We start from the raw sequence: 27235 nt of genomic DNA on the forward strand, positions 1-27235 counted from the left end.
AGAATTGTCCCTGCAACAATAGTAGTATGGATTGTCCTCATATCCAATCAAAAAGTAAACTAGTATCTTATTATTTCTTGGTGGTCATTGACAGTTTATTGTTGGAAATTGTCAAAGTATAAACATTTAGAAGACTTCAAAGGACATTATGGACAACCCAGAGGACTGCACTCCGTGCATAGAGCTATTGCTGAATAGAATGGGAGTTTCGTTTAACACCTTTTGCCAACTGTGCAAGCTTAGTTAGCTACACAGACAGACTAATAATAATAATCTAGTAGTACCACAGGGAGTCATAGTAAAGGCAGGATAAGAATTTAGAAACAGCCTACAAGAAAATCAAAGACGATTTAGAAAAAATCTGATGAGGAACGTTAGTAAAAAATAGGTACTCTAAAAGATAGGGAAGTATAATGATTAATATTATTTATATTTATTTATTTATTTATTTATTTATTTTTACACTTATAGAGCGCACTGATACCGGTCGGCGTCCTGGCGCTAAAGTGATAGTTCCCGAGAAGCAAAGATCTAGGTACTTATTGGGAGAAAAGCCATGTTTTTAGATCCTTCCTGAATGCCAGGAGATTTGTATTGAGTTTGAGGGAGAGAGGGAGGGAGTTCCACGCCTTCGCAGCTCCCCTGGCAAAGCTCCTTCCACCCCAGCGTGCCCTCTTGAATCGGGTGGTTTTAACCAGCCCCAGACTGGCCGACCTCAGTTGTCTACCTGGTTTATACCACTGAAAAAGATCTTGAAGAAACACTGGGCCAAGGCCATGCAGTGCCTTAAAGACAATGCAAAGGGCCTTGAACCTAATTCGTTTCCGTACCGGAAGCCAGTGCAGTTTATCCAGCTCCTTAGAGACTGAGGAAAACTTGGGCAAACCCCCAATCAGGCGGGCAGCCGCATTTTGTAGAACTTGAAGCTTGTTGAGCACTCCCTGTTGTGCCTCAAGAAAAAGACTGTTACAATAGTCAATGCGTGATAAAACGAGGGCAGTCACCACCGTCTTTCTACAGCCCTCAGGGAGGTACGGTAAAACCTTTCTGATAATTCTCAGAATATAATGTACTGAGGAACTCAGCGCATTGACTTGGGGTTTAAAGGTGAGAAGGTTATCGATAACAACCCCCAAATTCTTCACCTTTGTAACAGGGATGGGAGGGGCCCCCATATCAGTGGGCCACCAGTTAGGGCTCCAAAGGTTGGTACTTGTGCCAAAAATGATCACCTCAGTCTTTGACGAGTTCAGTTTTAAACAACTTTTAGCCATGAAAACCTACTGGGGCCAGCAGAGGAGCCCTTGCCGGACCGATCCTGGCCTTCCTGGTCCTCTTCCGCCGGCGCCGCTACCTCCTCCTCTGTCCTTTTGCCCCTGGGGGAAGCTGATGTACAACATGAAATAAAAACCCAAACATGGATGATTGTTGTCAACCAAATCAAACATTTCTAAAGAACAATAACAAATCATTTCGCGGAAATAGCAAATAGACAACAATTGCACTACATTTATTGACCTATCTGATGTGGTCTACTAGGATATTAGTATTGCTGGATTCGCGGACCGTCGACTTGGAAAGTTATGTAACTCACTAAACCAACTACAAAAAGGTTCGACTGGGACTGGCAGGCAGCACCTCGCAGCACGAGAAGTGACAGACAAAGTCCATCGTGTTTGCAGACCAGTGAGAACACTAAAAAGTAAGTTTCCTACTACATCACCAGTCATTAAAATACTCAAACTATCAATCCGCCACCACTATCTCTTCTTAGTGGCAGGTGTACAAAGGAAGGACTGGACTTGAGTCTCTAGGGGCAGATTTACAAGTCCCTTGCGGCTCTTTTGCTCCGTCGTTGCGTGACTTTTGTGACACAGCGGCAGCCCAAAAGAGGCGCCATGGTGCGGGGTATATTAACAACGTGATGCATATGGGAGATGCATCATGTTGTAAAGCCCTACTCCATCAGGGGGCGTTTTGGCGCAAGGGAGTGCGTTCCTGCGCAGGAACGCATCCTAAAAGTGGCTGAGTGAAATCTACAAGATTTCACTCAGTCACTTTTAGGCCAATGCTGCGTCACTCAAAACCCTGCGCCTGCTTGAAGCAGACGTACGGCTTGACGCAGCATTGGGGAGAAAGGGCACCCCAGAGCATTGCTGGAGCTGTGTCGTGATTGCGATGCAACTCCAGCAATGCGCTGCTTTTAGGGCACAGATGCGTGAAGCTTCTGGGTCTTTTTTGCCCCATGGTATGCCGCATTGTAAATGCGGCGCACCATGTGTGGTGGAGGCGAGGCGCACAATTACTGGCGCATCCCTGCTAATTTGCAGGGATGCTCCAGTAATTGTATATCTGCCCCTTAGTGTCTAGCATTACGCAGTTTTGTAAAGTACACTCATACATAACTACTCAGGCCAATGAAATGAGCACAAAAAATCGAAAACAAATAAGCATAGTAGCACCGCCACTGAGCAGGAGAGCAGTGCACCTGATATGCAATCACAGAACATTTTGAAACATAATTTACCTACAATCTAATCAGCAGCATTATTGCTCTTCGGAAAAACAAAAATTTGCAATATGATAACACATAGAGCAGGAGAAAACAGAGTAGTGATTAAATAGCTACTACTACTCACCAAGCCCGGGGATCTCGATGCCTAGCAGGTCAAGCAGGTCATGTTCACGGTCCAGGAGGTCGGACCACCGGTGCGTGGCCTGGTTTTAGGTGAGCCAGACCCGAGAGTGTTTATACATGGCCCGGCACACCTTCTCCCACAGCTTCCCACGCTCCCGGAGCCCGTACCCGCTAGCGATCCAGCCGCCTGCCGCGATGGTCTTGGGGAGGCGGCGCTGCACATAATAAACCAGTGCGGCCACCTCCTCCGCGCTGAAGATCTCCCGGGCTGTGACTTGCTCCCCCCACAATCGCCCACATGGTAGCCAGGTATGGGGTGCAGGACCCACCCTTCCCCTTCTCCTTCCTGGCTCCCTTTGCCATGGTCCTGGACAGGAATGGAAATAATAAACAGGAAAGAGAATAGGGAAAAAGTAAATAAAAGAAGAGGCAAAAAAAGTAGTTTTAAACTAACCAAAAGTAGAAAAAAACACAAAATATAGATCTAGAAAAATAGAGGGATAGATAACAAGTAAAAAAGATCAAAAAAACTTCAAACAAACAAAGGATGGCAAAGATTGAAGCTGGATAGGAAAAGCATGCCCAGAACCATAGCAATGAATGGAAAACAAGATGGCCGCGCCTATTGATGGCCACGTGGGTAAGTTTGCGCGATATTTTCCCCGCGAGTAAGCAAAAACACACGCGAACTCGTAATACCGCGCCGCACACAATGCGAGATTGCCAATAGCACCCGGAAACGGAAATACGCAACGCGCACAAGATGGCCGCGCCCATGTATGACCGCATGGGTAATTTTGCAGTCGTTGCGCTGTAAGCGGCCCGCGAAGATGCAAAAAACCCAGCGAACACGCAAAAAAACAATCCCCAAATTTGCACGAATTTGCGGATTGCGAGTTCGATTTTGAGCGAATTCGCTCCCTGCGAATCTCGCGAAATTGCAGAAAAAAGAATTTTGCAAAACTGAAAGCACTTAGCAGGTGCAAAAGATCAACCTAATTTGTAACCACTCCCTGTAGTGCTTCCTGAGGGGCCCCTCCAGAGTTCAGTTGCCTACTTGCAACTATTCTCTGACCCTGCTCCGACCCTCAAAGCAGGGTCAGAGAATAGTTACAAGTATGGCACAATGCTCCTGTAAAAATTTTTTAACTGCAACAGGAAGCACTTATAGCTAAGGAAGCAGGTGCCAGACTTGAAGCTCAAATTCAGTGATACATTAACCAGCCCCAAATTAATTCATCTCAGTTGAGGCTGGGCAGGTGTGCTTTCCCCCATAATCTACAGTGGTGAACCAGAGGGTGCTGTGATGAACCAGAGGGTGCTGTGATGAACTAGAGGGTGGCAGTGCTGAACCAGAGGGTGCCAGTGATGAACCAGAGGGTGGCGGGGATGAACCAGAGGGTGGCAGTGGTGAACAAGAGGGTGCTGTGATGAACCAGCGGACTGCAGTGATCAACCAGAGGGTGGCAGTCTTGAACCAGAGGGTGGCAGTGATCAACCAGAGGGTGGCAGTGATGAACCAGAGGGTGGCACTGGTGAAACAGAGGGTGCTCTGATGAACCAGAAGGTGGCAGCGATGAACCAGAGGGGGACAATGATGATCCAGAGGGTGGCAGTGGCAAACCAGAGGGTGGCAGTGGCAAACCGGAGGGTGGCAGTGATGAACCAGAGGGTGGCAGTGATGATCCAGAGGGTGGCAGGGGCGAACCAGAGGGTGGCAGTAATGAACCAGAGGGTGGCAGTGATGAATCAGAGGGTGGCAGTGATGAACCAGAGGGTGGCATTGGTGAACCAGAGGGTAGCAGTGATGATCCAGAGGGTGGCAGTGATGATCCAGAGGGTGGCAGTGGCGAACCAGAAGGTGGCAGTAATGAACCAGAGGGTGGCAGTGATGAACCAGGGGTGGCAGTGATGAACCAGAGGGTGATGAACCAGAGGATTGCAGTGATGAACGAGAGAGTGGATGTCTTGAACAAGAGGGTGGCAGTGGGGAACCAGAGGGTGCTGTGATGAACCAGAGGGTGGCAGTGGTGAACCAGAGGGTGGCAGTGATGAACCAGAGGGTGGCAGTGATGAACCAGAGGGTGGCAGTGATGAACCAGAGGGTGACACTGGTGAACCAGAGGGTGCTGTGATGAACCAGAGGGGGACAGTGATGATCCAGAGGGTGGCAGTGGCAAACCAGAGGGTGGCAGTGATGAACCAGAGGGTGGCAGTGATTATCCAGAGGGTGGCAGTGGCGAACCAGAGGGTGGCAGTAATGAACCAGTGGGTGGCAGTGATGAACCAGAGGGTGGCAGTGGTGAACTAGAGGGTAAAGAACCAGAGGATAGCATTGATGAACCAGAGGGTGGCAGTCTTGAACTAGAGGGTGGCAGTGGTGAACCAGAGGGTGCTGTGATGAACCAGAGGGTAGCAGTGGTGAACCAGAGGGTGGTAGTGGTGAACCAGAGAGTGACAGTGGTGAACCAGAGAGTGGCAGTGGTGAACCAGAGGGTGGCAGTGGTGAACCAGAGGGTGGCAGTGGTGAACCAGAGGGTGGCAGTGATCAACCAGAGGGTGGCCGCGATCAACCACAGGGTCGCAAACAGGCTGGACACGTAGAAACAACATGGTCACGACCGTTGCGACCACACAAGTAAGTTTGCGTTCCCGAACTTGTAAAAAATCCTCATGAACTGGCAAAAACCCTTGCGAACACGGAAAAAAACAAATTCGCAAATTTTGCACGAATTCGTGGATTTTGCGAATTGCGAGTTTGCTTTTGCACGAATTCGCAGAATGCGAATTCGCAAATTTCGCCATACTTAGACGCCTCTGCAGTGTATGGGTTCCATTTTACCGGGTTGTCAGTGAAGCAGGCATATACCCTATAGAGGGGCATTGCGTGACCGCATGATGACTATCTCGAGATTGGCTGTAACAAATGCTGACATGTTTGGTATCCAACATGTTGAAATCCTACCCCCATGCCATAGCTTAGAGAGTTTGGCTATCAATAATTTAACAGAATTTGTGCCACTGACTGTGGAGAATTTTAGTAGGGTAGCCCTAGGTATCCACTCTGGATCAGCTGCCAAACAAAATCTGGAATGAGTTTGAGGCAGAGCTGTTTTCTACACTTTGGTTACTTTGTAACCAATCTCTTTTTAATGGAGTGGTCCCGTCCCACTGGAAACAGGCACTGGCAACACCTCTTTTAAAGAAGCCCACTCTGGACCCGGCCTACCCCAAAAACTATAGGCCAATCTCCCTTTTGCCTTTTCCGGCCAAAATTGTCGAACAAGTGGTCAGTGCTTCTCTCTCAAAACATCTGGAATGGAATAATCTCCTTGAGGATGTACAGTTTGGCTTTTTGCCTGTCCATGGCACAGAGACAGCTTTGGTGACCATGATGGACGAGCTTCGGATGTGGACAGACAGGGGTCAAGTAGCAGTTCTTATCCTTCTCGACCTGTCTGCCTCATTTGATACGGTTAACCATGTGATCCTGTTAAGAAGGCTGAGGGAGGTGGGGGTGATGGGCTGTGCTCTGAGCTGGTTTCAGTCCTTTCTTTCAGACAGGAGACAAGCAGTGCCCCTCCCCCCTTACCAATCTGCCTTTACCAACATCATGCATGGCACGCCTCAGGGCTAAGCAATTAGCCCAATTTTATTTAATATTTATATGAAACCTCTGATTGTAGTCATTAAAGAGCCTAATATCAACATCGTAAACTATGCAGATGACACACAGCTGATTTTCTCCTCAGAGGGAGATCAGTCGACATCTTTAGAAGTGGTTCATGGCTTCCTGTGTGCCACAGTTCATTGGTTGAGGGACAACTCTCTGCAGTTTCATGCTGGAAAGACCGAGGTGCTTTACTGCTCAGTGGGTAAGGTTCCTTCTGTGTTGCCTGGAAACTTCTGGCTCATAGATACATCGACTGCAATGAGGCCGATGGAGAAGGTCCGTAATTTGGGCCTTATGTTTAACAACAAACTCACAATGGAGGCTTAGGTTACCAAAATGGCGGGAAGCTGTTTCGCCATTATTGGAACTTTGCTGAAAATGTTCCCCCTGCTGCCTTCTCATGTGCCAGCGCTAGTGGTACAAAGTACCATTTTAGGAAGATTAGAATATTGTAATGCGCTGTTGTTAGAGTCCTCTAAATATCGTCTGGATAGACTTCAGAGGATTCAGTCAACAGCAGCCAAGCTAGCCTTAGGATGGCCCAGAGGTTCCTCTTCCTCTGCGGCTTTGGCGGAGCTGCATTGGCTCCTGTTGAGACAGAGAATCCAGTTTTAGTCTCTCTGTCTAATGTTCAAACCTCACACAGTGGATCACCGACTGCGCCGATGCCCTTGCACCACTGAAGAACCCTCCAAACAACCCCGACAGCAAGAAAGTCTCATGGTTCACCAGCGACCTCAAAGACTCCAAGAAATCCTGCTGTGCCCTCGAGAAAGCCTGGCGCCATGACCAGTCAACGGAAAACATGACAGCCCTCAAGAATGCCATCCGCAAACACCACCAGCTGATCTGCACCACTAAAAGGTCATCTTTCAGAGAACGACTGGACAATAACACCCACAACAGCAAGGAACTCTTCAGCATCGTTAAAGAGCTCTCCAACCCCAACGCCAGCAACAACGACATCATGCCATCGCAAGACCTCTGCGACTCACTCGCCCCGTTCTTCCACCGCAAGATCGGCGATATGCACGACAGCTTTGGCGCTCATACCACATACCCAACCACCTAACCATCGCCCCCCACCACCACCCTCTGCACCTGGACCCCCGTCAGCACAGAAGACACCACACTCATGATGACCACCATCCACTCAGGCTCCCCAGCCAACCCCTGCCCACACCACATCGTCAACAAAGCTGACTCCATCATCAAACCCCAACTCCGGGACATCATTAACAACTCCTTTGCATCTGCCAACTTCCCGGAGAGCTGGAAGCATGCGGAGATCAGCACCCTCCTGAAGAAACCCACCGCAGACCCCACAGACCTCAAAAACTTCCGCCCCATCTCGCTCCTCCCCTTCCCCGCAAAAGTCATCGAGAAAACCGTCAACATTCAGCTGACCGCCTTCCTCGAGATAATCGGCTCCCTCAACCCATCACAGTCCAGATTCAGAGTGAACCACAGCACCGAGACCGCCCTCATCGAAGCCACCAACGACATTAGGACCCTGCTTGACAAAGGGGAAACTGCCGCCCTCATCCTCCTCGACCTATCGGCTGTTTTCAACACGGTCTGCCACCGCACCCTGACAACCCGCCTCCACCACACCGGGATCCATGGAAAGGCCCTGGAATGGATCACCTCCTTCCTCTCCGACAGAACCCAAAGAGTCCCTCTCCCGCCCTTCCGCGCAGCGGCCACCAAGATTATCTCCGGTGTACCCCAAGGCTCCTCGCTCAGCCCACCCTCTTCAATGTCTACATGAGCCCCCTCGCAGCCATTGAACGCAAACACAACCTCAACATCATCTCCTACGCCGACGACACCCAACTGATCCTCTCCCTCACCAACGACCCCGCCACCTCCAAAGCCAGCTTGCAGGAAGGAATGAAAGACATCGCGGAATGGATGAAGCTCAGCCGTCTGAAACTACACTCAGACAAGACGGAAGTCCTCATCCTCGGCCCACCAACCTCAGCCTGGGACGACTTCTGGTGGCTCCCTGCACTGGGCACCAACCCCAAGCCCACGGACCATGCACGCAACCTGGGATTTATCCTTGACTCCTCCCTCACGATGACCAGGCAAGTCAACGCCGTTACATCTTCCTGCTTCAACACCCTCTGCATGCTCCGTAAGATCTTCCGTTGGATCGCCATTGGAACTAGGAAGACGATCACCCAGGCCCTCGTCACCAGCCGACTGGACTACGGGAACGCCCTTTACGCTGAGACCACTGCCAAACTACAGAAAAGACTCCAGAGCATACAGAACACATCTGCACGACTCGTCCTGGACAATCCAGACACAGCCACATCTCTGCCCACCTGACAGAACTGCACTGGCTCCCCGTCAGCAAGAGTATCACGTTCAGACTCCTCACCCATGCACACAAGACTCTCCACGACATGGGCCCCGAATACCTCAACAACCGCCTTACGTTCCACACACCTTTCCGCCAGCTCCGCTCCACCAGCCTTGCCCTCGCTACGGTCCCATGGATCCGCAGAACCACCATTGGAGGAAGATCTTTCACCTACCTGGCGGCCAAGACGTGGAACACCCTCCCCACCCACCTACGACTGACCCAGGACCATCTCTCCTTCAGGAAGCACCTCAAGACCTGGCTTTTCGAGCAGTAGCGGCACACCCCCTCCCAGCCCCTTGAGACCCTCGTGGGTGAGTAGTGCGCTCTATAAATGTTCCCGATTGATTGATTGGGTCCAGACCTGTTTCTATGAGGAGAAAGTTTGAATGGTACATTCCAGGAAGAAGCCTCTGCTCCTCGTCTGCTAGACTTGAAAATATCGAAAGTTAGGAAAGTAAAATCAGGTGGCAGAACCTTTGGCGTAGCAGCTACTAGACTTTGGAATGGACTACCATTGGAGTTGAGACTAAAAACCTGGCTGTTCCCCAAAGTCTAACTCGGCTGTAAGCCTCCGGGCACACTTATAAACTGTACTCTGGGAATCCTAGCGCCAGGATGTCTGCTAGGTGACAGGGCACTTTATAAATGAAATAAATATATAAACGGTGTGGGAGGTATGAATCTAAGCACTGGAAGAGCCCTCTGTTAGGCTTGCGGGTCTTAACGGCACCAGCCTTCTAGTCCTGCACAGCACCAAATGGTTGCTGCTGACAATAGACACATTTCTGCCCTTCAGCTGCTGAGCGAAGCTTGAGCAGGGGAAAGCAGAACAATAGGCATCCTGCCACAGAGAGGTTTGACTACCTTCCAGACTGGATTAAGGTCCCGATGTAGGTAATTCTAATTTACCACTTCTGAAATACCGAATCATACCTATTCGGTATTGAAGAAGTGGTAAATTAAAGGGGGGGAAATGTAGGTAATTCAGAATCGGTAAATACCAAATCGTTAAGATTCGGTATTTACCGATTCTGTAAATACCGAATCGGTAATGCCCATTGATTCCTATTGGCATTGAAGCCCATAGGAATCAATGGTCATTACCGAATCGGTATTTACCGATTCGGTAAATACTGCTTTTTGCAAGGGTGCAGGGGGTGTCACTTTGACACCCTCTAGCACCCCGAATTCAGGCATGTGTGACATGTGGCACACAGACATGCCCAAAGGGCATGTCTGCCTGTCACATGGCACAGGTGTACATGCACACATGTGCATGCACAACGGGATTCGGTATTTTACCCCCCAATTGGATTGGGTGGTAAAATACTGATTCGGTAAGGCCTGTGGGACTCAGAAGAGTCCCACCTACATCTCCAATTTATCAAATCCGTAAAAATACCGATTTGGTATTTTACCGATTCGGTAAATTTACCGATTCGGTAAATTTACCAAATCGGTAAAATAGAGCACCTACATCAGGAATGACCATTTACCGGTCGGTAACGGCCAAAATCGGCCGTTACCGGTTGGTAAATGGCCACCTACATCCGGCCCTATGTGTGTTAGGGCTGGGTGGGTGCGCTTGCCGGATTCTGAAAGTCTGAATCAGGGGCACATTTGGTGTTGCTGTGCATAGTCTAGTTCAAACCAGTCCTGGGAGCCGTTGTCTCCCACTCTGGCGCAAAACTGGACAAAGGAAATGGAAGTAACCTCCCCCCTGTCCAGACCTTCTCCTTGTAGGGTCACCTGAATCTTTCCAACCCTTTCCTTTGTATACTTAAGGGCTTACCAGACTGTAGGACCCTAGATTCATCGTGGACAAATGCCAGAACTGCAACCACAGCAATTCTAACATCTGGGCACTCTGGTCTTCGCTGGACTTCATTTGGACCTGACTTCATCCCCTTTTCAGTCTCTTGCATCGTCTGTGCCTATGCACCATACAGGATCCGGGAAACACCTGTGGAGCATCCAAGACTCTTGAAGATAATCTCCCTTGAAGTGAAGCAGTCACTTCTCTGCATTCCCAGGCACCTCAACACTGCTGACTTGTCTGCTGATCCTGATCTCCTGCGAACTCCAAAGGTAGTTATGTACATCTCCTGAGGACCGAGCTGCCCTCTCACCAAGTCTGTGGTCAGAATCCCTTGTGGGGGCTGCCTTAACCAAACCCATGTGCACCGCATACTTTTGAAAGTGCATATGCTTTTTGGCAACTGTTCAACAAGTGCATTAGGCACCAAGTATCCCCAACCTCCAGCAACTTCTTCCACCAAGATATTCAGCCACACCGCCTTGTGGGCATCGTGGCCTTCTCCCATTGGTGAGCTGCTCAAGGACCTCTCATGACTCCTGTGCCGCCAGCCTGTTGGTCCATTAGAGGGTCACCTTTTTTTCCTTGGGCTCGGGTCTGCACTGTCTTCCCTGCTTGTGGTGAGTTTCCTGGACCTTTATGGTCCCAACCATGCAACTTCTTGATTTCATGCATGGTTTTCATTTGCCATGGTTTGTTGGTGTTCATCGGATACCGACCCCTCAGCAATCAACATCCTTCGCGGGAGAGCTCGCATCTGAGTCTTGTTTGTCCTCAACGTCACCTGGTCGTCGCAGCTGCAGAGTCAAGGTCACTGTTATCCTTCCTGAAGCACCCGACATCGGAGAGCATTTGTCGTCCAAGTCTCATGGTAATCCTTGAGTGATATAGGGCCTGATGTAGGTAATTGTGAAATGCCGATTTCTTAATATTCCTTATTACCAAATCGGCAATTGAGATTCAGTATTAAGGAATACCTACCCATTCATTCCTATGGGCTTGGAGGCCCATTGGAATGCATGTGAAGACATTTAGTATTACAGATTCTGTAAAATACAGGGAGGTGTTTCAAGTGTGTCAGGGTGTCCAAAGAACACCCTGTTTCACCCCTGAAAAGTGCATGAGTGAATGTGTGCCACATGGCACTTCTAAAAAAGCAAGAAAGTGCTTTTTGAAAGGAATTCGGTACTTATCACTAGCTTGAAGTTGGTGGTAATTACCGATTTCTTAAGGCCCAAAAGCAATCTTTTATGTGCTTTCTACTTTGCATTTAAGCAATCGGTATTACGGATTCCTTAAATGCAAGGGCAATAAGTAATCCGTATTAAGGAATCGGTATTTACTGATTTCTTATTACCGATTACTTATTACCGATTCCTTGCCTACATCAGGAATGGCTAAATACTAGTCGGTAATGGTGAAATTTACTGCATTTCACCGTTACCGACTGGTATTTAGCCACCTACACCGGGCCCATAGACTCTGTCCCCTCTGCTTTTAGGTACTCCTCACAAAAATCCAGGTTTGGATTCCTCCAGACACTTTCTCCTCTTCCAGCAGCGGCACTTTCCTAAAGTCCTCTATTGGGTTCAACGGCGGTTTCCGATGCCACTTAACACCTATGCATCCGGCTTCCCTGGGGTAGGGTTCTTGGGTACCACGTATCAATGGGTGCAGTGGCTCTCTGTCCTTCTATTTTGCACAAGGCTTCTTCAGAGTCCACTGATAAGGGTTTATAATCTTTCAAATTCCAACTGCACATAGACTTGTATGGAGCATGCCAACATGTTCACACACTACGCATGTTCTCCGTGGGGTCCCTATCTAGATAACTTGGGTGGTTCTATGGGCCCTCAGCAATTCTACATCCTCTCAACATTGTTGTGACTCAAGTTATGGTTCTTATGCCACTTCTTTAGTAGTAGTACATTTCTTTATTCAGCATTTCGTAATAGAAATCCATAAAAGCATTTTTGTACACATTATACCATAAAATAAAAAATAAAAAATATTTACAATAAAGACATTTTTCCAGTGCAAATTTGAGAGGTGTTTCTTAAAAAGAGATCAAATCTTTTTCCATTTGATTCAGTTCATTATGATTAAAACATTTTTTCCTCACAGATTATTTCTATGTTTAAAAATACATTTTAAAAAATGAACCATGTGGTAGCAGGTAATTTCGGAGTCCAAAAGTTGAAGGCGCAGCATGGCAGGGCGACACTGTCTTAAGTCCCATGATTTCAGCAGTCGTACCCGCCAAATTTTACGATGAGCTTGATAATATTTACAAAACAATACTGTATGTATGGTGGTCTGTACAGATATATCATCGCAAGGGCAGTGACCTAACGTTTGTTCCCAAGTGTTTCTCGTTGGGAAGGCTACTAACCGATGGAAAGGATTTTGTCTAAATCTGGTTAGCAGGAAACGATCAAAGATGCCAATTTCCAGCGTTAGGTAAGGCTGAATAGTGGGGACAAGTTGAACCATAATTGCGTGGTGAACAGAGGATTTCCCTATTTCACTTGCGAGTCTTATTCCATCTAAATGGTTCAGGGCCATTTCTTTTAACTCCTTCTTGGATATTTCAGTGATTTTTTCCGGTGTTGTATAATAATCCTCTAGGCCTAGATCTATAAAGAAGCTTCTAATATAGGCAAGCCATTTTATATATCCTGAATGATCTAGTGCCATAGAATCCACCATAATTCCTCTAGTTAGAATATTTTTTTCTGAGGTCCAGATACGCCTCCATAATAGAAGAGGTTGGATTTTAGCCAGATCCTCAATGTAAGGTATACCTAATTCAATATGGGATGCGCATATAGAAATTCGCCTCGGTGAAACCAGAAGAAATCTTAGGAAGGAGTTTTCTGCCACCTGTAAAGAGCTGACATCGACATGCCCCCAAACCCCAGCTCCATACAGAGCTACTGCTCGGCATTTTGCATTGTAGATGTTTAGCATTTCCACAGGGGATCGTTTACCTAGTTTTTGTGAAAAGGCCATTAATGCAGCTATTGCGCGCTTAAGGGAATGTTTTCTAGCTTCAACAGACGCTTTCCAATTTAATTTGTTGTCTATTGTGATCCCTAGGTAGGGGTACTGGGCCGTAGTTTCAAGATTTTGATTATTAAGGGATATGTTTCTGAACCCTTTTTTCCCTTTGCCTGCCACCATTACAAAGGTCTTCTTGATATTGATATGGAGGTCAAGGCTACCCATGAAAGCCGCATACCTAGTTAACGCTTTTTGGAGTTTTCGTGGAGTATGGGCCAAGATGACAGCGTCGTCCGCATAAAGCAGAGCGGGAATAGGGCATGATTTTACTTGGGGGAGGTCTTGAGCCCCCCTCAAAAGTTCCGACTCCAGACCGTTTGTAGATAAGGAACATAGGAAGGGGGCCAAGACGCAGCCCTGCCTTACTCCACGCTCTACTCCAAACAACGCGGTCAACTCGCCCCCAACACCATAGCGTACTTTTGCTGAGGCCTTAGAATATAGTTCCCTTAAAAAGTCTAGGAGAGGGGGGTCCACGCCCATTTGTGATAGAACTAGCCATAGCTTGGTATGGGACACGCAATCAAAGGCTGCGGAGAGGTCAACATACACCATGTAGAGTTTATCCTTTTTTGCATGGACATATTAACCTACAATCATTGACAGATTAAGAGCCTGCTCCACGGTGCCAAACCCCTCCCGAAAGCCAAATTGTAGATCTGACAATATTCCCCTATCCTCTGCCCATTGTTGGAGACGTTCAAGTATGACCCTACCGGCTACCTTACCCACTGAATCCAATAATGAGATTGGTCGATAGCAGGTAGGGTCTTGACGATCTCCTTTTTTGAAGATCGGGACCATGATAGACTTGGTCCAAGATTCCAGGAGCCCTATTTTTGCAGCTGCCGTACACACCCTGGTCAATATAGGATTGTGTTTGAAAATGTCCACCGGGACTCCATCAGGGCCCGGAGCTTTTCCGTTTTTACTTAAATTTATGGCCATAAGGACTTCAGAAATGTCAAATTCTATTTGAATGGGGTAGTCAACAACTGGTTGAATTATTTCTTCACTCTCAGATGATGTCTGTTTCCTGAATATTTTTGATAAGTGAGAGATCCAGGCTCCTTCTTCTATAACTACTTCTAATTTTGGGAGGTTATCGTCAGCTAGAAAAGGGGATTTTACTACTCGCCAAAAAGCCTCACAGTTTTTTTGTAGGGCACTTTTATGTAGTTCATCCTAGAGGGTCTGCTTCAATTCGGCTTTTCTCTGCTTTCGAGCAGAGAGATACTCCTTTCTGAGTCTTGCTATTACCCGTGGGTCTCTATTATCATTGTTCAAGGCTAATTTGAGCTAAGTATGTGCCGAGGTACAACTGTGGTCAAACCAACCTCTTTTATTTAGAGTTTCTACCTTCGGTGTTTTTGTCAAAAGGCCCTTAATGACAGTTAGAATTTGCGGAAGTTAATTATAACTTCCTCCTCTGTTGCAGTTAAGTCAAGACATTTTATAATGTGGGGGTATGCTGCTTTAATCACTTTCTCTGTAATTTGTCCAGGGTCTATTTTCCCCCATTTTAGGGTATACCCGTTTACCTGCGCCGATTGCAAGTTATTCTGGTTCAAGACTTGGGCTATCGTCGTCTCAAGAAATTGTTGGTATAATAAATCGAGCTCTATCCTTATGGCAAGGTGGTCACTTAATGTATTTGCTAGGGTCTCAACATGTTTAATCTTATTTGACAACCCATCTGATGTAAGGACATAATCAACAGTGGTCTGGTAGCCTCTCCAAGAATAGGTCGACTCTGGGTTTCTTGTTTTTGGGTTTAGGTTGTTAGCTATTGTAAGTACCAGGTCAGACATAAGATCATTCATGGCTATGCCTGATTTAGTATGGCAAAAGTGAATGGGGGGAGTGTCCTGATCCTCAATCATTTCAATACAGTTTTTATTTAAGCAAGGGTGCAGATTAAAGTCCCCTCCCCATAAAAAGAAGACAGCACCTTTCCCTCCTTTCGTCTGTCTGAGGTAGGAGAGTTTTTCATTTAGGTTTGAAAGTAGTCCCGTAAATTCTCCTGCCTCCAAGTTATTATAGGAGTTAATGAGTACAATAGTCTCATTTTTCGGTAGAGAGAAGGAGAGAAGCTGAAAATGAGTGTCCAATTCAAGAGTAGTTATTTTTATTTGGACAGTATTTGCTATATAAATTGTTAATCCCCCCTTTGCTCTGCCCATGTTCCCAACTACAGCTGGAGAAAATAACGTCCAGAAACCCAAAAGATGGAGTTCCGTTGATGACCAAGTCTCTTGGAGACAAACAATTTAGTGCTTGTCTAGGAAACTTATGGCGGTACCGTCCTCAATCTTGGGGCGGAGACCGGCAATGTTCCATGACATAACGCTTAGAGCTTGGGAGTCTCTGGTTGGGAGCTTAGGTATTTGTGATCCACTATTACACTCTAAATCCCTTTTTTTGGGGGGCTGAGATGTTTTTTATCCTGTGGTGGTCAGTCAACTAACTCAAGGCCACTGTATCTGTTCGACATTGGGATGCCATTCCAACCCTCCCAGGGTAGTGGCTCTCTATATGTATCCCTATAGTAAGGCCCTCCCCAGTCGTCCCTTTCTCTACCCCGATGTTGAGGGCTCCATCATGATGATATCCATTTTGATTTCTCGAGGGGTAAAAAAAGGAGAGGCGTTTTGTTCCTATAGCCCCGGTTGAGGTCTGGTAATCCCATGCACAGATGTGATCAACTAATCTGGGATCATCAAAGGTGATAAGAACACAATCACCTTGTATCGTTTTTTTTCCATGTCCTACCCAAGGGGCTCTTCTTACCATTAAGATCTTAGGTGAACAGTAAGGAGGAGGTGGGCGATTTAAATTTAACCAATGTTGGACCTTATTCTTTAACGACCAGGTTGCTTCATTAGTTTGGTCTCTCAGTTCAGGTACGCCGGTCATTACGACTGTAAAAGGACTAGCCTCCGGTGGGAGGTTGACAGAGAGTCTTCCATTATAAGGTCCTTTATCCCACCCTTTATTCAACTGTGTGGCAGGTGTTTTTAGATCTGTGTTATTATGTGCCAATTTAGTGTTAGTAGTGTTGTTCGGGGTATTACTTAGGGTGTTATCTAATGTCTTTTTTTTGGTCGCTAACAGTTGGACTGGTTTAGTTACGGATGGAATAGGTTGTTTGTTTTGAGCATTTGAGGTTGCGGGAGGCTGCTTGGCTCCCCCTATTTTTTGTCCCAGTTGGTTCGTTTTAGTTTTTGCAGGAGTTGTCAAGTCAGCTAATGCTTTTTCTATTTGTCCCAGTCTTAATTTTAATGGTTTGAGTAGGTGTTTGAGAAGGTCACCAATTTTGGTTATTAGTTGGTCGCTCGGGCCGATGTTAACGTCTACCTCCTTATCTAATAGAAGGTGTGTTATAGTTTCCCCAGTAGTAGGGGCCAGAGTATCAGTTAGTGCCTGATGAACAATCACATTGGGAATTTCCCGGTCTCTTTTCTGTTGTATAGTGGTTCGATTTTCTCCTGTCTTATTGAGAATTTTGTGTGTTTTCTTAGACTTTTGATTATTCAAGGCTATAGGTTTTTTCTTACTTATTGCACCCTCCCTCCTCCCTCTTGACTGTCTAATTTCCTCAGGGGTAGTTTCAATCACTAGATCTGTTTTTTTTTCTAGATCCAATGATAGTTGTGAGTCAGAGAGCTGTGAGACCGATAGATCCACCGTGGTAGGGAGGCTAAGCCTTTGGCCACAGGTTTCACTTGGTCCAAAGTCACTACGTTGCTCTGGCGTTCGTGCATCCGCCAGATGTACCATAGAAGACCTTTTAGCATTAGCTAAATCTTGGGAGACTCTACGTTCTATCAGAGAGATACTTTGGTCTATGAAGGTGTTTGCTCTAGTGATAAAATTATCTATAGGACCTGTAATTTGTCCCTCCTTTGCGGCAGTTTTACTTCTACTACCTCGTATATACATAATAAAGTTTGCTGTATGGTCTTACTTACAATGAAGGGGTAAATGAGATATATGTATATACTTAGGACCTCGAAAACAATATTGAAGATTTTGGAATATGGGTGTTAGGGGGGTGGCCCAGCCCAGTCTATAACGGTCTCTAACGGGCACAAACGGGCTCGCCCTTGGCCCGGGCTATGTCCCGCGCGCGTCCCGCGTCGCGGGATTGGAAGCAAGAATAAATCACTGCAGGTGGGGGGCGGGAGCGCCGAGCGAAGAGGCAGCAGCTGTGTAGCAGAGAGCCTGCTGGACCTCGCAGTCCCTCGGCGTCTAGAGCTGTCAGGTAACTCTCCCCTTTCACCACTCGCACAAGGCAGCAAGCGCTGGCAATTGTACAGGAATCCCACAACGTCCTCCTTTCGCACCCAACGGGAATAAGGCTCAGGAACAGCAGCACACAATGAGCGGCTGTGGATAATGATGGAGGAGTGGAGTCAGCGCTACAGTAGGTCCAGTGATTAAGCCAAACCTGCTGTCAGGCCTGGCTCCCTCTGTTACAGGTCTATCTGAGAAGGGATGGAAACAGCAGTATTCTTGCATGGAAAAGGTCTTCTCCTCGCCTCGAAGTAGATGGTGGCACTTCTTTAGTATATGGTTTGGTCCCTCCCAGGGCCATCTGTGTATTAATGCTATTTACTGTGATTTCTTTGCTAAAGTATTGTGTGTGCTTTCTGTCTACCTCTGTGTAGGATATGCTCTGATGTACAAGAGAGTGTCCGATAATAAATACATATTTTTATACATACTTTGTGTGATTCCTTTTAATTTAATCTTTACTATAAGAGTGCATTCTGGTGAAACAAGCTGCTTCACACTCCTACTTCAAGACTAAGCCTAAAGGCTGTTCTCCACTGCTACCACTTTCCTAATTTTCTAAGGCTGCCTGTGACCTCTTAAATCACTAAAAGGGTTGTCTAGACTGGTGAACATTACCCACTTCATTCATGGACATGATATACCAAGCCTGCTTCTCACACACCCCCTCACTCCCCAAATAACCCAAGCCCCAAAGTCCCAAAACTCAAAATGTCCAAGGAAAAAGTCACTCCATTCCCAACTTCCTCCCCACGCTCTCCACCCAGCCCGAGCAAACAAGTCCCTCTTACCAAACCTAAAAATTAAAAAAGAGCTAGAAGAGGGAATTATGAATGTCAGTTTAGAGCTGGTCCAGGCTCCACTCCATCATGGTAAGCCGACCTCCAATGGTGTCTATCCGCTGCAGGATTTGGCACAGCTGTTGTAAATCAACGGCATTAGCAGAAGATATACTGTGTTTGACCATTATCGTATCAAACGTACCAGCTCCATTTTGTATTTTGTAGCGGCCATTTTGTATGCCATACATCGCCATGTGCTCATCATGTGTTTTGTCCTACCTTCCTGTTAACTGCGCCTGAAGTCTGCCCGGCAACAGGCTATATTTAGCATCCCCCATTTCCAGCATGCCCAGACATGCTCAGTAGGGTCTACGGCTGTTACTAATTAGTTCCAGATAGGAATGTGTTTACTAGTTTCCGAAGACTGTTAACTCCGCCCACTTATCGATTGTGCCTTCCAATATGTCCTTGTATGGTCATGAAACTGCTCTTGTGTTCTGTACCGCCTTCTTTTAAGCCCCCTCATTGTGTACAAAAGGGGCCATGTGCTTTAGTTCGGTGTGCTACTATATACAATACTGAAGGGTGTTGTGTGGACTGTAGTACCACCTTTAAAGGTTTAATAAACTTTGCTTTTGTATTTTCCAGTTTCATTGCCAACTTCTTTCTATGGTCTGAGGACTCCGTGCAGAGAAGGGCGAACCCCGTGCACTAAGTAGGCCTAGCTGAGGTTTGCTTACTACAAATTGGCTCCCGACACGTGGAGCTCATCGGCGACTCGGATGCCCGAATGAGTGGTCGTGACGAAGGATTGGAATCTCGCTGCGGACGTGATCGGATGCCAGAAGAGACCCGAGTCTTGGCATCCAAGGTGTTTTTTTCCTTTCTTTCCGATCTGACCATCCAGGTGGTGACAGTCCTCAACTAAAATCTCTTTTGTTTGCTTGCCGTGCAGTGGCCGTTTGGTCGAATTTAGAACTTGGCAGTCGGAATGTGGACGCCCTGTGATTGGTAAGAACCATTGTACGGTACTTGCTGTGGGTTTTGGAAGCCTGGGATTGGCAAGGCAGTTTTAGAATACGCTTGCTGTGGCAATTTTGGTATTGGTATGACTAGTCAATAATGTGTATGTGTAAGTGTAATATATGCGTTGCAACACATATATTTATTTATTTATTTAATGATATTTATAGAGCGCGTGCAAATACCCGTAGGCGTCTCGGCGCTGGTATGCAATGCTGTGTATCCCTGATCAGCAGATTGGTATCTGGGTTTACTGGTTGAATAACCACGTCTTCAGTTTCTTTCTGAACTGGAGGAGCGTGGAACTTATTTTAATGTGGTTCGGTAAGGAGTTCCAGATTTTAGGGGCTGCGATAGAAAAGCGGCGATCACCCCATGAGACTGTTCTACTTCGTTGAACCACAAGTTGGTTCAGTGAGGAGGACCGAAGTGTTCTAGACGGGTTATAAGGAATTAGTAGTTTTTTGAGGAAGCGCGGTCCTTGATCTTGCAGGGTCTTATAAACTATGCATAATGCTTTGAATTTAGCCCTATTTAGCCCTATAATGGTTAGCCAGTGGTAATCTTTCAGGGTGTCCGAGATGGGAGTAAACTTGGGTTTTTTGGATAGCACGCGTGCCGCTGCGTTCTGCACAGTCTGAAGCTTTTTCGTGACTCTGCTTTGTGCATTAAGCAGAAGACCGTTGCAGTAGTCCAACGATGTCAGGACCAAGGAGGTGACTAACGTCTTGGCTGCTGAATCTGGTAAGTAAGGAATGATCTTTTTTATTACTTTGAGCTTAAAATGGGCGTTAGCTGCCACCTTGTTTGCATGGGCCATGAAACATAGCTTGTCATCAAATGTCACTCCTAGGTTTCTAACCTTAGCGGTGGGGGTAGGAGGGACACCAAGAACCGATGGCCACCAAGCTGCCGACCAGGCTGGCTGAAGGTTACCAAAGATGACCACTTCCGTTTTATCGGAATTGAGCTTCAGGCAATTTCTTGCCATCCACTCACCGATAGCAATCATCCCCCTTTGGATTCTTTCTGCTACCTCCTGTCCATCGCCCTTTATGGCCAAGACCAGCTGGGTGTCGTCAGCGTATGAGGTGAGGCTCATCCCGTGTGCTTTGATGACACTAGCAAGGTCCGACACATAGATATTAAATAGTGTCGGACTGAGGGATGAGCCTTGAGGGACCCCACACGGCAACGACAGTTCCGCTGATTGGAAAAGGCCCATGGTGACTGCCTGGGTTCTGTTGGCCAGAAAAGAGGCAAGAAGATCCTTGGCAGTTAGCTGAATACCCATCCTTTCGACATATAGGCAGGTAATGAGGAGATTTTTCTCTACAATGTGATTTTGATTTGAACGGCACAACGTATTGCATTTTGTTATTTCTGTTACTCAAACACAAGCAGAACTATGTGTACAGAGCATTGGACATATCCCTGTTGGGATCAGCGACTGTATTACTGTTTTGAATATAGATGGGTTAAATAATAGTACCTTTTTAGCTTCGCATAACACCTATTTTGTGTGTGGGAATCGTGGATAATATTGATTGCCAGCTGGTTGGACAGGAATTTGCTACATATCATTTTTGTGGCCCCCTGTGTTTCTGGCACCTCCATTGTATCATCAAAATCTTAAATTGTTTAACAATATTACTGTAAATCGATATAAGAGAACCTTGAATACTGATAACGTAGACCAAACTAATACTAGTCTACAACAATATATAGATTTCAATTTAGGATTGTTCTTTTTTGTGGGTGCTGCTTTAAATAGCAGAAAAGTGCGACGATTAACTAGAGTTGTAGAAGCTGTTACAGATCAAACAGCTGCAGCTCTAGGAAACCTCACTGAAGAATTACAAATTGCTAGAATTGTGACTTTACAGAACCGAATGGTTCTGGACCTCATGCTAGCAGATAGAGGTGGTGCATGTCTTGTTATAGGTAGTAGTTGTTGCATGTTTATTCCAGATCACACACCATCAGTGTGAAAAGCGAATAATATACTTCATAAAATCGCTGCAGACCTCCATACAGAAAATGTTACGTGGACTTTTACAGGGTGGCTTTGGACTCTAATTTCTGCCTGGGGCTGGAAAGTACTGACTGCTTTATGTATAATAATTGCAGTAGTCTTCACTTTTTGTATATGTATCCAGTGTAGTCCGATGATATGTTCGATGTGTATTACTGCTTGCATACCGACCAAAAGAAATGTTTCAGAAGTTAAAATGCAGAATGACTTGAATAAAGAGATAACTGGCATGATGGTCATTGATATAAGGGATGGGTATCTAGCTTATCCTAGGAAGTTGAATGTCTTCAGCTAATGCTGAAACGGTTGTCTGTTGTATATCAACGGCGATTGGGTTAAGCATTAGCAGAAGACATAATGTGTTTGACCATTATCGTAACAAACGTACCGACTCCATTTTGTATTTTGTAGCGGCCATTTTGTATGCCATACATCGCCATGTGCTCATCATGTGTTTTGTCCTACCTCCTTGTTAACTTTGCCTGAAGTCTGCCCGGCAACAGGCTATATTTAGCATCCCCCATTTCCAGCATGCCCAGACATTCTCAGTAGGGTCTACGGCTGTTACTAATTAGTTCCAGATAGGAATGTGTTTACTAGTTTCCAAAGACTGTTAACTCCGCCCACTTATCGATTGTGCCTTCCAATATGTCCTTGTATGGTCATGAAACTGCTCTTGTGTTCTGTACCACCTTCTTTTGAGCTCCCTCATTGTGTATAAAAGGGGCCATGTACTTTAGTTCGGTGTGCTACTCTATACAATACTGAAGGGTGTTGTGTGGACTGTAGTACCACCTTTAAAGGTTTAATAAACTTTGCTTTTGTATTTTCTAGTTTCATTGCCAACTTCTTTCTATGGTCTGAAGACTCCGTGCAGAGAAGGGCGAACCCCTTGCACTAAGTAGGCCTAGCTGAGGTTTGCTTACTACACAGCAGTCATCTGTTGTCAGTTTGTTAGGGGGTGACAGCAGTTGGCTGACAGATGCTTAGGAAATGGGATGGCTGGGAGGCTGAGCAGGATAGCGAGCGCTGGCCATAGCGAGCACTGGGCGTTTTCCCGGTGGGCCGACAGGTTGGGGGCTGGTTTTGGGCCCAGGGGGGGCCGTTTTTGTTACCGGGGTCGACAATATCGGACCCTGTAACACAATCGGCCTAAAACCATCTATCGCAAACAGCTCAGCTGCACTACCCTCCCCCAGGGGGGGAGGGAGCAGTTTGCCAGGGCCGGTTTCGGTTCCCAGTCCGGCCCTGATTGCTGCACTGGGGCCCATCTGAGGTGTGTTTGTTTGCTCCTCCTGCTCTTCCAGGAGCATTAGCCACCAGTACTCTTGCTGGATACGTCCCAGCCTCTGCTGCCGCAAATTGACCAATGTCTCCTGCCTAGTTGGTGGCCAGCGGGACCAGCAGGAGCAGCTATATTGAGAAAAACAAAAAAGACAAATTGTAAATAATGCTCTGTGCAAACAATTAAATTACTGGATGGCATGGTAGCAATAAATTGCTGTCCCCATAGGTCCATTGGAATTTGATGTGATTATGATTAGGAGAGTTACAAGGTGTTTTTTTTATACTTTACCCATATATGCGTTGCATAAAAAAAGGACTGACTTTGTGGAAGAAAAGTCTTAAAATAAAGAATAACAGCACTGTATTAAAAAAAATGTGATTTGATTATTTAATTTTCTTCCAAAGCATTTTAAAGTAACTATAATCAGAGGGCCCGATTCACAAAGATAAACCAAAATGAAAGTCTAACTTTATGACTTTCAGTATACATAAAGGGCATTTACGGGTAGTAAAGTTAGACTTTTGTCCCAGTTAAATTTAAGTTTTGGTCTTAAGTTTAACTAAAACCATAGACTTTCGATCTGAGTTATACTTAAGACCAAAAGTTAAGTTTAACTGAGACAAAAGTCAAACTTTACTACTCATAAATGCCTTTTTGAATACCAAAAGTCATAAACGTAGACTCTCGTCTCAGTTTACCTTTTCGAATCGAGCCCAGACACTTTGAGTTAAAAAATAGATTACCTCTCATTAAGTATTTCACTATGCTCTATATCCTCTTATTTAGTCACTGAACAATTCAAAAGCGAAAATTTTGAACAAGTATAAAATAAACCTGTTGTGGCATAGCATGAAATTTATTCTGGAATCACTTCACTTCCATGGTTATAAAATGAAATGTGGCACATGCTAAGAATGTATTTTCCAATTTGGTATGCTTGGATGGAAGAAAATAAAGGAGTGAAGTACTAACATGTGACTGAGTGGGTGAACGGAAACAGCACATCTTATGTTTTCAATTTGCAATTCATTGAAAACATTGTGTATGGGGGTGCCGCCGCCGCCACGGTGCTGACGTTAGAGCGCCCTGCGCGGTCACCGTGTCTGTTGCTGGAGCGATGCAGGCCTGAGGAAGAGGAGGAGGGTGCACGCAGGGAGGAAGGTGGTGGCCATGGAAGAGGAAGAGGGGGCGATGGCGGCAGAGGGTCCCGTTCGTGGTTCAGTTCTTGTTGACTAAAAACCCTCCCTGGGGAAGAAACAAGTTTTGGTGATGCCTGAGTGTATCTTTTGCTGCAGAGCGGATGCTGGACAACACAATAAAAGTTGAAAAGGTCAAAGGAATAACATCTGTCTACGTGAATGCTGAGTCATTGAATGATATGTGTAGTTTTTTTTCTACTGCTTCCTGGAATATACAGCCAAATTCATACATTTTGCAAATCTTACTCAATCCTTTTACATTGCGTTTGGAGTCTGCCTAAAATGTGGTTCCATATTGAACTGATGGAACAGAATACATTTGGTGTTGAAGTAGAGTAAAGTGATCAATGCACCATCAACATTGCAGATGCACCATATTTCATGAGAACAGTATTTTCTTAGGTAGTGATTCACTGCAGGATACGACTGTGTCACATGTAGCATTGGTTTTGTGATAACATTGAATATATGCTCCCCAAATAGACTTTTCATTGGCTCTGAAATTAGATTTTCTTGCAGAAAATAAAGTGCACAGTTGGTAGGAAAATAGACTGTGTACTGACACATTTTAATACAGTACTAAACCAAGAACACGATGTTACAAAACTGAGAAAACTAAACATATGTTAATATATATATATATATATATATATATATATATATATATATATATATATATATATATAGGGAGAAGTCGTCAAAAATTGAACTATTTTCAAGCTTCTAAAGCATTTTGCAGTTCAAAGTCAAGGAGAGTGTGGAAACCTTGAACCGGGGCTCTTCCCAAAAACTGAGTGTAAGTGACGATGATGGCCCCCAGTCAAAAGGAAGATGAGTGAAACGGATGTCCAAACCAGCATACAAGTTTGAGTAAAATTGTCAGTTATTAAGAAAGAAATTGTGGAGGACTCTGACATTGTTTCAGGAGAAACTGAAGAAATCGCAAAACCAGGCAGTGCTCCGGAATCTGCAACATCAAACGTAAAACCTGGTTTGAAGAACACTTTGGTACAGTTCGATTTAAGCAGCCAGAGCTCCTTGGGGGGACCTGTAGCCTTTTCTGCGCGTTATTCCCAGGAGAGTATGTCACCTACAGTTTTCTTACCTCTTCCATCACCTCAGGTTCTTCCTGGTCCTTTGCTGGTTGCTTCAGACAGCTCCACAGAGCTCACTCAGACCGTTTTGGAGGGGGAGCCAATGTCTTGCTTCATGGTGGGGGGCGAGAATAGAGTGTGTCTTCCTCAAGTGTTGAATTCAGTTCTCAGAGACCACTCGCTCCAGCAAATCAACATTGTCTGTGATGAATTATATATCTACTGCTCAAGGTATTCTTCAGATCAGCTTCATATTCTAAAAGTCCTGGGAATTCTTCCCTTTAATGCTCCGTCTTGTGGCTTAATTACACTGACCGATGCTCAAAGGCTATGCAATACTCTTTTACGCCCACACACTTTTCCCCAGAATGGGAGTCTGCTACCTGCGAAAAAATGCCTTGGCTCAACTGAGAGAATCTGGCAGTGCCTTTGAAGTTGAACATGATTGTTTAGGCAAGTGCCAAGGCTTATTTGCTAATTCTACACTCAGCCAGTTGCACCATGCATTCAGTGTTTGGAATGCTATGGGATGTTTTCAACGCAGATGTTTGTCATGCATTCTCATAGAGCTCCAGACAAGAGGACCTGCCACTGGGGCTTTGACTCTGCTAAATGGTATTGTTACCTCCTCCTGAGCCCCAAATACATAGGTTCGCCAGATGAGAAGGAACTAAAGCTTTTACTGGAAGAAATGAAGGAGAAGTTTAGTTAGAAGCTATCAAAAAAGGCCACAATGTAAAACGGACTCTCATCCAGACTTTCACCTGCCACATTGGTATCCAGTTAAAAAGCAGGAGGATGACCCAACAGGGCACTCGCATTCAGTAATGCCCCCCAGCTAATATCTTTATGTGTATGATAAAGTGGTGGCCCCAAATGTGTCCCTGACGTCTTCTGTATCAAGATGCAAGGATATTACAAAACCAGTGAGCAAAGTTTCAGAAGCAGATAAGCCTTCTCCAGTTCCGATGGATAAACAGACAAAAAGTATTAAACACAAAAGATGCATTTGTTATCCATATTTATCATCAGAGGAGCAGGAAAAAGTGGAAGTAAAAACGAACGCTGCTGTTTGTAATGGCTCACAAATCCGATGCAGTGGAGTTGAGAGCTCGTGCCATTCTGCTGACACTGACACCAGTTGTGAAGATGATAAGGGGCAAATCATGGAAGAAGTGGTTAAAACGTACCTCAGGCAACAAGAAATACTTAAGTCTATTTTGCAAAGGAAACAGCAACTTCAGATGGAAGTTGACCTGCTGAGCAGTCGCAAAATTACTAAAGAGCTGACAACAAAGCGACAGAATTTAGAGCATGAGATTGACACGTTGCAGGCAGAGCATGCACACAAATTGGAAGAATTCAAGAGGAGCAGAAGGAGTTAGAGCAAAAGCTGGATCGAGTGAGACAGCAAAACTGTAACTGCGATTCAAGCCTTGAAAAAGACTTAGCTGCACAGTATGCTGCATAGTTGATCGAGCTCCGGCAAAGATTGGATAAAGCAGAAAAAGATAGGCGAGAATTGCAGGATGAACTTAGACAAGAACGTGAAGGAAGACAAAAATTGGGTATGATGATAAAGGAACTACAGCAACAGATTTGGAATTCATCTCCCTAAGCCCGAATGCAAATCTAAAAACAAATATTAATGTACATTTTTTCATTTAGGCCTGCAAGATGTAAATTATTTATGCAGTTTTTGTTTCTATAAGACAACTATAGTACGTTTAGCTCATTATTTGTTTAGCAATTTGTTTACACCTCTTACTGTTGTCTTACAGTTGCAGTTACTAAAAGGATTTATTTTGTCTAGCCTTTTTTCTATTCCTGATTTCTAAAAAAAAAAAAAAAAAAACCAGATAATTATAATAACTTAAACTATTCAGACCATACTTGTTCAGAAATCTGTTTAAATCTACTCCGGTCTTAATGTTGCAGCTACTAAAAAGATGTA

The 27235-nt window shown here is 45.5% G+C and overlaps 1 pseudogene; it reads left to right on the forward strand.

Moving 5' to 3' along the window:
* LOC147701767 (ski-like protein pseudogene) overlaps nucleotides 1–26899 on the forward strand; it is a 46228-nt pseudogene extending 19329 nt beyond the window's left edge.
* Nucleotides 26900–27235: the final 336 nt, after the last annotated feature.

Source organism: Lissotriton vulgaris, chromosome 7, assembly GCF_964263255.1.
Source record: "Lissotriton vulgaris chromosome 7, aLisVul1.2, whole genome shotgun sequence".
NCBI classification, from domain to species: domain Eukaryota; kingdom Metazoa; phylum Chordata; class Amphibia; order Caudata; family Salamandridae; genus Lissotriton; species Lissotriton vulgaris.